At 41.6% G+C, this 15,128-nt stretch overlaps 1 protein-coding gene across 3 annotated transcripts in view; it reads right to left on the bottom strand.

The window, feature by feature from the left end:
- Window positions 1-15,128, bottom strand: part of traf7 (TNF receptor-associated factor 7) — a 97,313-nt gene that overhangs the window by 64,635 nt on the left and 17,550 nt on the right. The window contains exon 2 of one of the 3 annotated variants that reach the window (XM_059979060.1): window positions 8,147-8,365. The exons of 1 other annotated variant lie outside the window; for it this stretch is intronic. The gene's annotated coding sequence lies outside the window, so the exon portion shown is untranslated. Of the gene's footprint in view, window positions 1-2,193; window positions 2,345-8,146; window positions 8,366-15,128 lie in introns of those variants that run through there. One more of the 3 variants, XM_059979058.1, reaches the window with a different exon arrangement.

Raw genomic sequence — 15,128 nt, 5'->3', positions numbered from 1 at the left:
GGCATAGCTCAAAAGCCAGCTACAAGGTATAAATTTGCCGATAACACAACTATTGCTGGCAGAACTTTGGATGGTGACAAGGAGGCATACAAGAGTGAGATAGGTCAGTTGGTGACTAGTACTGTAACAACAGCCTTGCACCAAACATCAGCAAGACAAAGGAATTGATTGTGGACTTCAGGAATGAGTAGTCGAGGGATTACCAACAGTCCTCATCAAAGGGTCAGCAGTGCAAAGGGCCAGCAGTTTCAAATTCCAGGATGTCAAATCTCTGAAGTTCTATCCTGGGCCCAACATATTGATGCAATTATAAAGAAGGAACAATATTAGCTATATTTCACCAGAAGTTTGAGGAGATTTGGAATGACACCAAAGACCCTTGCAAATTACTTCAGATATATCATTGACAGTCTTCCAAATGGTTGCAACAACGTCTAGGATGAGGTACAGGAGCCTGAATACACACACTCAACACCTTACGAACTTATACTCTGCCATCAGTTTTCAGGTAGTGAACGCACGGACACCACCAATATTTTTTCTCTCTTTTTGCACTACTTTCAGATATTTTTAAATATATTTTTTATTGTAATTTATAGAAGAATAGCCCTTAACTTGGCAGTGGAGTTATTGGGGCACCGTCATGACGGTGTTTCCGTAGCAAGCTATTCTTGTTTTTTTTGAGGCCAAGTTGCTTGCTGGACGCTCAACCTAACTTGGATTCGAACTTGGGAACCTTTGCTTTGGATATTACTGTGCCACTGAGCTGGACTATTGTAATTTATAGTTAAAAAAAATTATTATGTTCTGCAATGCACTGCACTGCAACACAACAAATTTCAGGACAGATGCCAGTGATATTAAACATGATTCTGACTGGTCACCTCAAAGAACCAGATTAGAAAGCAAAACTACTGAAGCAGTAAAAGAATTACCCTATGAAAACAAAAATTACGAAAAAAAAGTCTAACAAAATAAATCTTTAAGCACTTCTTCTAAGTTTCAAAGCACTTCCAAGCACTATACCCTGTCTTCACACTGTATCTTTAACTGCATCAGCACATCTTTGAACCATTTCATCTGTCCATATAATACTGTACATTTCTTTTTGTCTGTTATGCCACTGGCATTGAGGGCAACTTTTTGCATTGTTTCTGTAACAATTTTTTGACCAGTCATAGTTGTTAGCTCTGAGCTGAACCCCCGAACCTGGAGGACCGATGGACCACTTAGTCTGGCCTCTACCCTTTGACCTGTTTGGCACCGTGACCCCACCAAGAGTCAAAGCTCAAGGCCCTGACTCCAGCCAACACAGCTTTCCGGGTTACTGAAGCACGCAAGCCTCCAACCCAGACTACAAGGTTGTGGTCCTATTGGAGGAATACTGTATATATACTGATGATAAACTTTGTTTTCACTGTGCAAACATTTTTGTTAATACAATATAGAGACAGAAATAATATGCTTAGTTAACAGAGGTATGACAGAAAGCCAAAGACTCAAAAGATTCCACAGTCTCAGCACTGGGATAATTTTATCCATTTACCGTGTCAGTCTTTAAAAATCGGGAACTTGATCCATAACCCTGGAATTTTCTGGCTAAAATCAATATAGGCAGCAAAATAACCAAAATTCAGGACCAATCAAGACTACTTCTTTGTAACATTTCAACTGTGTGGAAATTACTAGTAACGTGATACAATCAGGTGTCAGGTATCTACAATCTAACGATCATATCCAACAGCCTACACACAGGATCGAAATATTGATACTGGAGAAGAACGTCACGACTCTGAAGCATTGCAAATATATAAATGGCTCACATTTGGGATCTCACACAGGATAAGCAATTTTACTCTACCTCCTGGGGTTTGAGGAGAGTGGAGACTGGCAATTTAAAGAATGCCGTTGAGCTAATCAGACTGGATTTGATAGAGAAATGCAGCCTGTAATCTTCAGAAGCCTTGGTAACCTGCCTCCGTCTGGGTATTAGAGAATGCAAATTTGCAAAAAGAAACATAAAAGGAATAACTTAATGAGCAAGAGAAGATCAGCAGATACAATGGATTCCAAATACATACAGGACAGGAGGTTTCAGATTATCCTGCCCTAAATAAATCCTGGTCTCACTCAAGAGCTCTTAAAGTCAATGCTTGACCCCACTATTGTAATACGTAATCAAAGCCACATTACCTGCAGCAGACGATCGTGATGTGTGTAAGATACAGTGTCATTCAATGGAGAAGAAAGAAGTTACTTTTAAAAGCAAAGTCCTGTATTCTTCCTCTCTTCAGCTGGTTTTGCAAGCAGTCTGCTCGGCAGTGATGCACACAGAAAGGTATGTGTCCAATGGAGAGATATGCAAATAAAATGAGGGGAAAACCCAGTCCAAAGCCAATCAAGTTGTTTGGCACACATGAAAGGTTACACCACTATTGGCCTTACGTCACAGATCACAAACTAGAGACACACAAGCATAGTGTAAAAGAATAACAGAAGGTGGCCCAACCTACATAAAGAAATTGTGGTCAAGAACAACAAAACAGGCACAAACAACCTCAAGAGATCATAAATTCAAGTCAGTTATTTCAACATGAGAACTCAACCAACTTTAACATTATATTCCAGATATTAAATTACACTAGCAAATTTGTTGTGTTCTGTGCTGTTTTGCTGAGGAGGGTGGGCATGCTATTACTGGCATCTGAACGTGTGATGACACTTGCATGCTGCCTCCAGCACATCCTCGGCAATTGTTAATGCAAACGACAGATTCCACTGTATGTTTCAATGTACACTCTTTTTTTTTTAGGCACCTCCTGTATAATAAAGTGATCACTGAGTGTACGCTTGTGGTCTTCTGCTGCTGTAGCCCGTCCACTTCAAGGATCGATGTGTTGTGCACTCAAGAGATGTTCTTCTGCACACCATTGTTATAGCACATGGATAAAGTTACTGTCTCTTTCCTGCCAGCTTGAAACAGTTTGGCCATACCTCTCTGACCTCCCTCATTAACAAGGTGTTTTCACCCACAGAACTGCCGCTCACCGCATGTTTTTTTTCCTCTCTCTCACACCATTCTCTGTAAGCTCCAGAGACTGTTTTGCTTGAAAATCCCAGCTCAGCAGTTTCTGAGATGCACAAACCACCCCATCTGGCACCAACAATCATTCCACGGTCAAAGTCACTTAGATCACATTTCTTTCCCCATTCTGATGCTTGGTCTGAACAACAACAGGACCTCTTGACCATGTCTGCGTGCTTTTCTGCTTTGAGTTGCTCCACATGATGGGCTGATTAGATAGTTGCATCATCAAGCAGGTGTGAAGGTGTAGCTAAAGTGGTCACCGAGTGCATGACTCAGAATTAAAAGTGCAAGCAATCCCAACAGCATAACAGTAAACAAATCTCTGAAAGGACTAACCTCATCAGCATATTATAAACAGTGTAACATTTCAAGGGAAGATAAGGTGGGGAAATGAAACTTCAGTATGAATCACAAATGAGGTGTGGAATCCAATTATGCAAAAAAAATAACAGAGTGGTGTGTGTCTTGAATGCACAGCCTGGGGTGCTGGTAGAGAGAGATACGTAAGGGGTTTTTAAGAGGTGTTTAGGTAGGCACATGAACGTGAGGAAAATGGAAGAATATGGACATTGTATAGGCAGAAGGGATTAGTTTAGTCCCCTCATCCTTTACTTAGTTCCAAACTTTCAAATTACCAACAGCTTGTTATTCTCAAATTTATTATAGGTTTTTGAGTGTTCTCACATCTTTGGTCTCATGTAACAGATAATCATAAATCATTTCTGACAGACCAATGTTTCTTTAACCACAGTAGAGTAATTCAGACCAGCAATTCAGCTCGTTTTTTGTTTGCTTTGCAGTTTAATTTTCAATCTGTGTATTCCTGAAAGTGGCAAAGCAATTTAACCCAGCATTGTTCTCTCACACTGGCCTCTGAAATCTAACAAAAATCATAGTCTCCAAGGTGTAAATGTGTTTACATAAAGAAAATGAATGATTGATGACTCAAAGAGGCAGCATCCATTATTAAGGACCCTCATCACCCAGGCCATGCCCTCTCTCATTGCTACCATCAGGGAGGAGGTACAGGAGCCTGAAGGCACACATCCAATGATTCAGAAATAGCTTCTTCCCCTTTTCCATCAGATTTCTGAATGGACAATGAACCAAAGAACACTACCTCACTACTATCCCCCCTCTTTTTGCACACCTTATTTAACATACAATGCCTACAAGAAGTATTCATGACAAAACAGCCGTAAGATTGGGGTTGAATTCCCCCCGCTCACTGTAAGGAGTCTGTACATTCTCCTCATGATCCTCAAAGCAGCTGCACAGTTTGACTCTGGTTAAGAAGGCATATGGTATATTGGCCTTCATCAACTAGAGTGATTTTACTCAGAGAGTGATGAGAGCGTAGAATGGGCTGCCGGCAATGGTGGTGGAGGAGGATACAATAGGGTCTTTTAAGAGGCTTTTAGATAGGTACGTGGAGCTTAGTAAAATAGAGGATTATAGGTAAGCCTAGTAATTTCTGAGGTAGGGACATGTTCAGCACAACTTTGTGGGCCGAAGAGCTTGTATTGTGCTGTAGGTTTTCTGTATTTCTATGTTCTATGACCACGTGTTTACTCAGAGTGCTCCGGTTTCCTCCCACATTCCAAAATGTATGGGTTAGGGTTAGTGAGTTTTGGGCATGTTGTGTTGGTGCTGGAAGCATGGCAACACTAGTACAATCCTCACTGATTTGATTTGACCCAAATGACTCATTTCACTGAATGTTTCGATGCATATGTGACAGAAAAGGCTAATAATTCTATCTTTCAATGACAGTAGTTTAATATCATTTACCAGGGAATTATAAATGATGTGATTTTCATTGACATTATGACCCACCCTTCCAAGTCTCTGCATATAGTGGATCACGATAAAATACACTGCTGCAGAGTGCAGTTAGTGAAATAACTGGATGAAAACGAGATGGGAACACAAGGAAAGTAAACACTAGAAACAGACAATAGAGTGTGAGAAGGAATATAGGAAGCAGAGTGTCTAGGCGAGATAGTTCTGTCTTCATAACCACAGAACCTGAATGACAATATAACCTGCATTGTAGTTTACTTTTAAAGAAATAAGTATTGCTAGGTTATATTTGACATTGTAAACTGCACTGCTCCATATTCATCAGGTATCACTGCTGTGGGACACAGTGATTCACAATGCACTGTAAATTATCTTTGGTTAAGGGAAGCTCCCTGCGTATAGAAAACAAGTATGTTATTATAATTTCATTCTTAAAAAGAAACTACTCAATTATGATAGGTTATTTCCCAATTAATCAATCTGTCCTCCAGACCTTCTGTCAAAACTGTCCCTTCAAACTTGTTTTGATTGAAATGCAGAAGATTTTGGCTGAGGTAATTGCCTCAACCTATATTGAGGATGCAATTGTCTCTGACACTCGTAAGACCATAAAGACCAGAGACAGGAAGAGAATTAGACCATTTGACCCAAAGACAGCTCAGTCATTCCACCAAGACTGATTTCTTATCCCTCTGAACACCACTCTCCCGTCATCGCCCCGAAACATCTGATGCATTCTCTAATCAAGAAGCTATCAGCCTCCACTTTAAATATATCCACTGACTTGTTCTCCACAGCCTTTAATTGAATCTATCTATTCAATAGATTCAATAAGATTCCCTCATTATTCTAAACTCCAGAGCTATCAAACACTCCTCATATATTAACCCCTTCATTCCCAAAATCATTTTCATGAACTTCCTCCAGACCCTCTCCAATGTCAGCACATCTTTTCTTAGATGAGAGTCTCAAAACTGCTTATAATACTCCAAGTGCAGTCTGACCAATGCCTTATAAAGTGTCATCATTATATCCTTGCTTATATATTCTAGTCCCCTCAAAATTAATCGTATTCCAACAAAGCATTTGCCTTCTTTACCTTTGACTGCACCTGCACGTGGAGTTGGTATCCTACACATTGACTCCAACTCACTTTGCACCTCTGATTTCTGAATTTTCTCCCTATTTAGAAAATAATCCATGCCTTTATTCTTTCTAAATTTTATTCTAAGCGTACGACCATACACATCCCTATACTTTATTTCATCCACAATTTATTTTCCCCTTCACCAAATCTGTACAAGTCTTTCTGCAGTACCCCTACTTCCTTAACACTAACTGTTCCTCCATATATTGAGTGAACTCAGCCTTTTCTCCTTGGAGCGATGGAGGATGAGAGGTGACTTGATAGGTGAATAAGATGATGAGAGGCATTGATGGTGTGGTTAGCCAGAGGCTTTTGCCCATGACTGAAATGGCTAACACAAGGGGGTATAGTTTTAAGGTGCTTGGAAGTAGGTACAGAGAAGACGTCAGGGGTAAGCTTTTCACACAGAGAGTGGTGGGTGCATGGAATACACTGCTGGCGACAGTGGTGGAGATAGATACAATAAGGTCTCTTTTAAGAGACTCATAGATAAGTACATGGAGCTTAGAAAAATAGAGTGACAGTGTCAGGGTCGGGAGTTGAGCATTGAGTCAGGGTCTGGGAGAGGGCTTGGGTTAGTGATGGGGGTCAGTGCTATAAATTGAGGTATGAGTTGGGTCAGCTATGGGTCAGGAATGGTATTTAGAATTAGGGATTCGGATTAGATAGAAACATAGAAAAACTGCAGAACAATACAGGCCCTTCGGCCCACAATGCTGTGCCAGACATGTACTTTCTTTAGAAATTCCTTAGGGTTACCCATAGTCCTCTAAGCTCCCTGTACCTATCCAGGAGTCTCTTAAAAAACCCTATTGTATCTACCCCCACCACCATCGCCAGCAGCGCATTCCATGCACTCACCACTCTGTGTGTAAAAAAACTTACCCCGACATCTCCTCTGTACCACTTCCAAGCATCTTAAAACTGTGCCCTCTCCTATTAGCCATTTCAGCCCTGGGAAAAAGCCTCTGGCTATCCACACAATCAATGCCTCTCACCATCTTATATACCTCAGTCAGGCCACCTCTCATCCTCTGCTGCTCCAAGGAGAAAAGGCTGAGTTCACTCAACCTATTCTCATAAGGCATGCTCCCCAATCCAGGCAACATCCTTGTAAATCTCCTCTGCACCCTTTCTATAGTTTCTACATCCTTCCTGTAGTGAGGTGACCAAATCTGAGCACTGTACTCCAAGTGGGGTCCGACCAGGGTTCTATAAAGCTGCAACATTACCTTTTGGCTCTTAAATTCAATCCTGCGGTTGATGAAGGCCAATGCACCATATGTCTTCTTAACCACAGAGTCAACCTGTGCAGCAGCCTTGAATGTCCTATGGACTTGGACTCCAAGATCCCTCTGATCCTCCACACTGCCAAGAGTCTTACCATTAATACTATATTCTGCCATCATATTTGACCTACCAAAATGAACCACCTCACACTTATCTGGGTTGAACTCCGTCTGCCACTTCTCAGCCCACTTTTGCATCCTATCGATGTCCTGCTGTAACCTCTGACAGCTCTCCACACTATCCACAACACCCCCAAAGATAAAAAAAATTACGACTGTGATCAGGGACTGGCTTAGCGTTTAGGGATTGAGGTAATGGTTACAGGTTGATGCTGAGGTGAAGTGCCCATTAATTGCCCCTCCACCCATCTTTGCTCGTCATCCAAATCATTGACATACAACATGAAAAGACATGGTCCCTACCTGACCCCTGTAGAACACCAGATAAAAATGAGATAGGACACGTGACAAATAAGGATAATAATTCTATCTTTCAAAGACAAGTCTTTAATGTCTTTTATGAGGGAATTATATATCTTTGACATGTGATGGAGCAGAGCTAAAGACAGTGCCAGAGAGGAAGAGGAAATTCTCCCAGCAAGGCAGTTTAAATTTTCCTTAGAGAAATGTCTCTATTTTCTCTTTTCAAGGTTGCTGGGATCCATGGACACACATATATACATATACACAATAGATATACATCTTCATGGTGAGAGTTTACTGCTGTATCTCAAAAACGGTACTATAGATGGCCTGTAACATCAAAACAGTGAATGTTTGTCTCTCCTCTCGCTGTGAAAAGAATGACATTTCACTCACCCTTGTTAGTGAGAGCCCAATGGATGTCAAACTTGCGATAAACGTTAGTTTTTGGTGGACTGTAGACTATAGTCTCTCCTTGGGGCTTTGCTGTTACTTGCATGGTGGGTGGTGGGAGTGCTGATGCTTTCTGCTAGAATAAGTGGGGGGAGGGGGCTTTGGGGTTCTTGCATTTCTTCTGTCATTTGTTCATTGGGGTACTTCATGTTTCGAGGATGTCTGCAGAGAGTAAGAATTTAAGGTTGCAATTTGTATATATTCTAACATTAAATGGAACCATTGAAACATTATGACCCACCCTTCCATGTCTCTGCATATGGTGGGATCATGATAAAATACACTGCTGTAGAGCAGAGTTGAAAGCTAGCGAAACAACTGGACAAAAATGAGATGGGAATGGAAGGAAAGAAAGCACAAGAAACAGAGTGCGAGAAGGAATAGAGGAAACAGAGCATCTGGGTGAGCTAGTTCTTTCTTCATAACCTCAATATGATCTGCATTGCAGTTTACTTTTAAACAAATAATTATTATTAGGTCATATTTAACGTTGTAAACTACACTGCTCCATGTTCGTCAAGTATCACTGCTGTGGGATACCATGATTCACAATGCACTGTAAATTACTGTACTTTGGTTAAGGGAAGTTCCCTGCGTATAGTAGTAAACAAGTATGTTATTGTAATTTCATTCTTTAAAAAAAGCTACTTAATTACAACAGGGTCTTTCCCAATTAATCAATCTCTCCTCCACACCTATCAGAAGAATCCCTTCAAAGATTTTTTAAATTGAAATGCAAAAGATTTTGGCTGAGGGATTTGCCTCAAACCATACTGAAGATGCAAGTGTCTCTGATACTCATAAAAACTGTGAAGATTATAAAGACATAGGTGGAGAATTAGACCATTTGGCCCAAAGTCTGATCCACCATTCCATCATGGCTGATTTATTATCCCTCTCAACCCCATTCTCCTGCCTCCTCCCCGTAACCTTCGATGCCCTTACTAATCACGAATCTATCGACCTTCACTTTAAATATACCCAAGGACTTGGCCTCTACAGCCTTTCAATATTCGATAGATTTCAATGAGATTCCACACCCCACCTTCAATTCTTCTAAACTCCAGCGTGTATAGGCCTAGAGCCCTCCTCATATATTAACCATTTCATTCCCCGAATCATTCTTGTGAATCTCATCCAGATCCTCTCCAATGCTAGCACATCTTTTCTTATATAAGATGTCAAAAACTTTTCACAACAATCCAGGTGCAATCTGACTAATACTTTATAAAGTCCCAGCATTACATCCTCACTTTCATATTTTCATCCCCTCAAAATGAATTCTAACATTGTATTTGCCTTCTTTATGACTAACTCCACCTGCAATTTAACCTTTAGGGAATCCTAAACAATCACTCCAAGTCCCTTTGCATCTCTGATTTCTGAATTTTCTCCCTGTTTAGAAACAAGTCCTTTATTCCTTCTACCAAAGTATATGACCATAGGCTTACCCACTATGTTCCATCTGCCATTTCTTTATCCATTCTCCTAATCTGTATGAAGTCCTTCTGCAGTGTCCCTGCTTCCTACACTACCAGCCCTTCCACCTATCTTCATTTGTCATCCAACTCATTGACACATAACGTGAAAAGAAGCTGTCCCAACACTGACCCCCTGCGAAACATTATTATTCACTGGCAGCCAACCATAAAAAGCTTCCTTTTATTCCCACTCTGCAAGTCAACCAACCTTTTATCCTTGCTGTTATCTTTCCTGTAAAACTATGAAGTTCTATTTTATTTAGCAACCTCATGTGCAGCACCTTGTCAAACACCTTTTGAAAATCCAAGTAAAATAGTTAAGATTAGGGACTGGGTCAGGGTCAGAAGTTGAGCATTGGTAGGGGAAGGGACAGGGCTCGAGTTAGCAATAAGGCTCAGCATTGTAAATTGAGGTACGAGTCAGGATCTAATATTTTGGATAAATTATTTTCCTATGGGTCTAGAACGGTATTCTGGGAGGCCCGCTAGGATGTTAATGTTTTGCTTACCCCTCAATCTGCTCTGAATCCGTTCTCTTACCCTTTCATTGTCCAGATGAATGCATCATGAATTATTTATTGCAGCATGAGAAATTTATTCAACCGAAGCATTACATTCCATTTAAATGGAGGGTCTGCAATTTACAAAAGCCCAGATCTCCTGAGAGTTACATACATGAAACTCAACATCAGCCCACCAGAGGCCAAGACGCAGGCATTTTTGAGAGCAGTGCTTTGATGTAGATCTTGAGACCCACTCAGATGCCGAGGGTGAGGATGTCCCTGTACTGCTCCCTGCTCGATGAAAACATCGTATCAAAGAGTAGCTACCACCTTACATAGGTGATGGAGTTTCTGACTAACTCCATCCCGAGACAATCTGCAATCAGTGATCAAGCTTTCCCATCAATCAAGGACAGAGGCAAATGTCCAAGATAGATCTTCCAGCCCTTCCATGTCTCCACATGAGGTATTAAATACACTGCTGTAGAGCAGAGTTAAGAGTCAGTGAAACAATTGGACAAAAATGAGATGGGAATGTAAGGAAATAAATACAATAAACAGATAATTTGACATTATAAATGGCATTGCTCCATATTCATCAGGTATCACTGCTGTGGGACACAGTGATTCACAATGCACTATAAATTACTGTACTTTGGTTAAGGGAATTTCCACTGCACAAACAAGTAGGTCAGTTTAATTTTATTCTTAAGAAGAATTAACCGCTTAATTAGGACAGGGTATTTCCCAATTAACCAATCTGTCCTTCACATCTTCTATCAAAACTGTCCCTTCCAAGTTGTTTTGATTTAAATGCAAAAGATTCTGGCTGAGGCAATTGCCTCAAATCATACTGAAGATGTAACTGTCCCTGATACTCTAAGACCATAAGACATATGCAAGAGTAGAATTAGGCCATTCCATCATCCCTCTCCACTCTTCTGCCTTCTTCCCATAACCTTTGATGCCCTGACTGATTGAGTACCTATCAACATCCACTTTAAATGACCTGGCCACTCCACTGTCTCAATGTTCAATAGATTTCAATGCCATTCCTCCCTTATTCTTCGAAACGTCAGTGAGTACAGGCCCAGAACCATCAAACACCCCTCATATGTTATTCTTTCATTCCTGGAATCATTCCTGTGAACCTTGTCTGAATGCTCTCCACTGCCAGCACATCTTTTCTTAGATAAGATGCCCAAGACTACACAATAATCCAAGTACGGTCTGACTAGTGCCGTATAAAGCCTCAACATTACAGCCCCCTTTTATGTCTGAGGCTCTCAAAATGAACTTTAGCATTGCATTTGCCTTCTTTACCATTGACTCCATCTGCAAGTTAACAATTGGGGAATCCTACAGGATGACTCCAAGCTCCTTCACACCTCTGATTTCAAAATTTTCTCTATATTTAGAAAATAGTCCATGCCGTTATTCCTTCTACCAAAGTGCACGACCACACACTTTCCTACACAATATTCCTTAATAAATTTCACAACATATGCCAGTGATATTAAATCTGATTCTGATTCCAAATCTGATCTGCTATTACTTTGTTCATTCTCCTAATGTTTAAGTCCTTCTGCAGAGTCCCTGCTTCCTTAACACTATCTGTCCCTCCACTTATCTTTGTCTGTCATCCAAATCATTAACATATAATGTGAAAAGAAGTAGTCCTTACACCAACTTGCGGAACACCACAATTCACTGGCAGCCAACCATAAGAGGCCCACTTTATTCCCAGGATATCTCCTGCCAGTCAGCCAATCTTCTATCTATGCTGGTATATTTCTTGTAAAACAATAGTCTCTTATCTCATATAGCAGCCTCACAAATGTCCTTTGAAAATCCAAGTAAAACAATCAATCTTAGGGACAGGGTCAAGTCAGGAATTGAGCATTGGGTCAGGGTCTGGGATAGGGCTTGGGTTAGCGATGGGTTAGTGTTATAAATTGAGGTATGTCAGATTTTGTGTTAGGGATGAGTTCGTTCCACAGGTCAGCTATGGGTCAAAACTGGTATTTAGAGTTGGGGATTAGGGTTAGATGAGCAAATTACAGCTCTGATCAAAGACAGGTTTAGTGTTTAGAGACTGAGGTGATAGCTACAGATTGACACTTGAGCGAGGTTTATTGTGAGGGATTTGTTTATTACAATTTGAGATTTGGGTTAGAAAGCAGATGCTAAATCTATCCTTTTGGTTATAATCTGTGGTATCAGATTGTCTGATCTCCAGTCTCATTCTCTGCAATATCACCGTGTTACAAATGTGTTTCAACATTACGTTAGTGACCATTCAAGAAACTGCTTTGAATTTTTAAATGAATGACCTTTGAACCATACCGAGTTTGAGTATTTCATTCCCGACTATCACTGTCTCTGCCTTGGTCACACTGTCTGTCTCTCTCCCCACCCCCATCTAAATCTCCCTCCTTTTGAGTTGGTTCTCTCCTTTGGTTGTTGGCCATGAGCTATTTCACGGAAAGGTTGTCCCCCTCCCCTTCGGGTCACGATGACGTCACACCACCAGTGACATTGCTTGGTATTGCCAAGGTATAGATTGTTGTCATTGTGAGTATAGTGTCTTCATTGTTACCTGATCAACAATGTGTTCCCCTTGTGTTCCCCGTTAGTCTCTAGTGGGGGCCAGCCACTGAGCATTTTGTTTACTCCTCAATCTGTCCTCTAACTCTTTTATTGTTCAGATGAATATATCAGCACTGCTGAATTACTTATTGCGGCATGAGAAATTTATTCAACCAAAGCATTACATTCCATTTAAACTGACGGTCAACAACCCACAAAAGCCCAGATCTCCTGAGAGTGAATGACATGAAAATGAAGACCAGCATGGAATTCAGGCAGAGTCTGTGGTATGCATGGATATGGGGCTCAGAGTCGGGAAGATGGAGCTTCCGGGCAACGAGGCGGAAAGCGGTGTCTGGTTGAATGCATAGAATCTGGTGGAGAACAAGAGGACGGTAGCCCACCATTGGCCAAGCTGCAGGCACTTCTGCCGAGCGGAACCAGCCCCAGAAGAGCAGTGCTTTGATATAGATCTCGGGTCCCACTCAGATGCGGAGGATGAGGACGCTCTTGTCACCACTCCCTGCTGGGACATATATCAAAGAGTAGCAACTACCCTACTCAGAAGACTGTTCTCGATGAACTTCCCCTCCTAACACACACTACAATCGGTAATCAATGTTTCCCATCAATCGAGACGGTGAGGGGTGGGGACAGCATCTAATACAGATCCTCCAGCCGCCATGGCTTTCTTTCCCTAACAGCATACAAAACAGAGCAGAATTAGGCCCATCAAGTCTGCTCCGCCATTTAATCATGGCTGATCTATTTCCCTCTCAGCTCTAACCTCCTGCCTTCTCCCTGTATCCCTGACTAAACAAAAATATCACCCTTTGCCTTAAATATTCCCAAAGACTGGCCTCCACAGCTGCCTGTGGCAACAAATTCCACAGGTTTACTACTCTCTGACTAAAGAAATTCACAGAATCATAGAAAACCTACAGCACAATACAGGCCCTTTGGCCCACAAAGCAGTGCCGAACATATACTTACTTTAGAAATTACCTCTGGTTACCCGTAGCCCTCTATTTTTCTAAGCTCCATGTACCTATCCAGGAGTTTCTTAAAAGGCCCTACTGAATCCGCCTTCACCACTGTTGCTGGCAGCCCATTCCACACATTCAGCATGCTGTGCAAAAAAACTCACACTGACATCTCCTCTGTACCTACTTCTAAGCACCTTAAAACTGTGCCCTCTCGTGTTAGCCACTTCAGCCCTGGGAAAAAGCCTCTGACTATCCACACGATTGATGCCTCTCATCACCTTATACACCTCTATCAGGTCACCTCTCATTCTCCGTCGCTCCAAGGAGAAAAGGCCAAGTTCACTCAACCTATTCTCATAAGGGATGCTCCCCAATCCAGTCAACATCCTTGTAAATCTCCTCTGCACCCTTTCTATAGTTTCCTTCTCATCTCTGTGCTAAATAGTGTCCCTCCAGTCTGAGGGTGTGTCTTGGAACCCCCATCAAAGGAAACATCCTTTCCACATCCACTCTACTGAAGCATTTCAACATTCAATAGGTCTTAATGAGACACCCCCCCCCCCCCCCCCACCGCCAATGCATTCTTCTGAACTCCAGTGCGTTTTAAAATCAGGAAGGCAGGCATCCGAAAGCCACTGCAGCGACCGTCGACAAGGGACTGCTAGCTTTCTGACTCTTCAAGCTTAATAGCGGCACCTTTCTGCAAATAATTTTGTTGTCAATTATTGATACTAAACTGTACTAAATATTTTCAACACAAAACATAGGTAAAGTTTGGTGAACGGATGAACTAGTGTTGTTTTGTCATTGTCATGTTTTATTGAGATACAGTAAAAAGCTTTACTGTATCATAAGTACATCGAGGCAGTAAAAGAAACCAAGATGCAGATAAAGTCCAGTGCATGGCAGGCTATTAAACAAAGTGATTAAAGTCTCTATCATTAAGGACACTTTCTTCCGGAAAAATGGCAGCACACTTAGACACAATGGCCTCTCCAGGTCCAAACAAAGGTGCAATTGTAAATCCTTTGTCTTTTTCAGGATTACAAGATGCTGCTGGGCATTAAGGACACCAGGCACTGCAGGTCGACACCACTATCGAGCTGTTCGATAGTGACAGACCTGGAATTTTTACAGCCTGCTATCAGTCACCCAGGAAAGAAGACGGTGCGTGATCCAACAGACGGTCCAGGCGATTGCTCGGACATTAGTGTTGTGATTGCAAGCCCCTTTAGGATACTGTTACTATTCAATTTGCTGGCTCATTGGTGAGAACGACAGCGGGGGAGCTGTATCACCTTGGTTGTTGTGCAGACAAGTCTGTCATGCCTCGGGGTCAATTGCTGCCCCTGCTGGAGACTGCTGC

Source organism: Hypanus sabinus, chromosome 9, assembly GCF_030144855.1.
Source record: "Hypanus sabinus isolate sHypSab1 chromosome 9, sHypSab1.hap1, whole genome shotgun sequence".
NCBI lineage: Eukaryota > Metazoa > Chordata > Chondrichthyes > Myliobatiformes > Dasyatidae > Hypanus > Hypanus sabinus.
The sequence above is the reverse complement of the archived record's forward strand: the minus strand, read 5'-3'. Positions and strand labels throughout refer to the sequence as shown.